We start from the raw sequence: 2,547 nt of genomic DNA, 5'->3' as shown, positions 1-2,547 counted from the left end.
ATTCCATGGTGCAAGATGATGTTTTTTGTTATCTAGAAAGTGCAGAGTGGAGGGGGGGTGGGGTCGTTGGATCTGATAGTACTGTTTTACTTACAATTGAGATCTCCAACACATTTAGTTTAATGGTATATAATCACTCTTTAAAATGGTTTGTCCATGGCCACACGAACACATCTTATTTTCATGCATCGGAAAGTACAACATGGGTTACATTATGCGAGCTCTGAAACAAAATTACATAGGCACTCCTCGTCGCTTCCTCCCTGGCCCTTCATGTGTATCCTGAGCATGACTCGTAACAAAACGAGCAAACGAGGTATGAGGGGGTATCCTTGATTCCCATGAAATTAAAATGAAATCTTCTTTCAGTCTAACACTAGGATCTGTTATCAATTGGCCAAATGTCACGCTTGGCGATTCCTTCTTGGTTGAAACATTAACTGTATAACATGTCATGCTAAGTGGATGCAAAGCAAAGTCCGTTATGTCCACCGGATGGCCTTATTCTATAAGGATGGTTGGGTGCACACCGTATATGGAGAGGTTTCTTTTAACCATTCGTAACCCCCTTTCCAATATACCACGCCAGAACTGAACATTGAGGTTCCTTCTCAACACATCCGCGAACATATTTATTGCGACAAGTGAACCTTGTGTACTGTGCAACACCTTGACATATTCATCTGCTATTTCTACGAGCCGTGGATGTTGCATGGGGTCTACACTTCCAAATACTAGTGTCTTGAAAAGGTACCTCAGCTCGTCATAAGACAGAACAGTTAGGAAAATCGGTTTCACCGATCCAAATCGAGCTAGACTTTGAAGTCTACTTATGATGATGATCTTGCTTCCTCTGCCCATTGTTATGACAAAGGAGTGAAACTTTTTCCAATCATCGTCTCCTATATCAGAAGAAAACGTAATAACCACCAGCACCATCCCAAACATGCTCCTTCCGTTGTCAAGTATCCTCATAAAGCTGTCTCCATTCAAGTGCAAAATGGAGGAGAAGCGTGAGTGAACTCTTTTGTCGCCACACACATGAGCAACCAAAGTTTTCTTTCCTACCGAGGCACCACCTATGACTGGAAGAATGGCCGGTGCATGATCACCATGAGGGTCACTGTGCTGCAGCAAGAAGCTCAAGAGCTTCTGCTTCTCAGCATGCCGGCCGAACATGAAGTTTTCGGTGTAAAGATAAACGTCGTATGGCCTACGAGACATGCGGTCGCATCCACCCAGAAGCACAACAAATTCTGCCATGTTAGCAACAGCAATTTCTAAGCTTTCCAAGGCATCATGTGACTCGAGGTGCACGGCCTTGCCAGTTGTTCGAGAACGCTTGGCTAAATACAAGCAGCTGATGGATGAGTCGTTGCTAACCTCGTCGAAGCTTCCACTATCTTGGAGGGTTCCGTACCTCAAGGTGTCCAGCACGCGGCATCCTCGGTACATGGCCTCTGAGAGCTTCTTGAGCTGTGTCATCATTCCAGAGTTGGTTATGTACCGTGCGTCCGCCTCCTCAACGATGGTGCCAGCCCTCATCAGGAGGTGCTGCAACCTCTCCACCATCTTCTTTTGCTCCTTTGAGTGTGCATGGCTTAAGGAGGAGCGATACTTGTTCATCAGGAAGGAGATGAACCTGCTCAAAAGTTCACCTGTAACTGCAGATATGGCAACCTCCATGGAATTGATGAGGGAATCCTTCTCTCTGGACAAATTAACTGGCCTCTGCCAACACTTTAATTTTTTACCGAAGCCTCTGCGAACTCTTACAGTGACTTCAAAATATAGAAAAGTTTGTAGCGATGACTACAACATCAACTACGACGAATTCAAGGGTGTGTGATCACATGGGCACTTAATTGTCTAAACGTCCACCAAATCAAAAAACAAGCCTCCTTCCTCCACAAAAAAGTTAGGGTTTCTGCCTCCCGCCGCCGCCGCCGCAGGTCCGCCTCCTCTCCGGTGGCCCTAGGGCCATGGGGGCGCGGTGGATCTCGGCAAGGGTCGGCGGGAGGGCTCCGTTTTTAGTCGTTTTTTTCAGTTTTGTTAGGGTTTGTGTCCTGCTCAGGAAGACGAGACGGTGGCGGCTCCCTAAAGATGGAATAAAGGTCTCCCCGCCTAGTCCCCGTTCCGGCGGCGCGTCTAGCACCGTTGGTGGGCGTGTGGAGGTGTGTCTCCAGCGGATCTATCTTTGGTGGATTTGCTCGGATCTCGTCGTTGTTCGTCTATGTTCGCGTGTCTTCGGATTGGATCTTTCTGATCTACGTTATTCTTCATCTGCGGCGGTTGTTGTTCTGGTGCGCTGGTCCTACGGGGCCTTAGCACGACGACTTCCCGACTGTCTACTACAACAAGTTGTGCCCGACTCCGGCGATGGAGGGGCGATGACGGCGGCGCGCCTTCGGCTCGCTTCAGTGCTGGTAGTCGTCGCTAGGTGGTCTATGAATTTGGATGTAATTTTTATTATTTCTGGTATTCGTTGTACTGCCATGATTGAAGATGAATAGATTGGAAATTTTCTCGCAAAAAAAAATTTGTCTA

General features: G+C 47.3%; 1 pseudogene; it reads right to left on the bottom strand.

Annotated features, from left to right (window-relative positions):
* Nucleotides 1-234: 234 nt before the first annotated feature.
* Nucleotides 235-1,691, bottom strand: LOC125534434 (annotated as a pseudogene).
* Nucleotides 1,692-2,547: the final 856 nt, after the last annotated feature.

The sequence above is a fragment of the Triticum urartu genome, chromosome 2, assembly GCF_003073215.2.
Source record: "Triticum urartu cultivar G1812 chromosome 2, Tu2.1, whole genome shotgun sequence".
NCBI lineage: Eukaryota > Viridiplantae > Streptophyta > Magnoliopsida > Poales > Poaceae > Triticum > Triticum urartu.
Note: the sequence above shows the minus strand (reverse complement) of the source record. Positions and strands in the feature narration are given on the sequence as shown.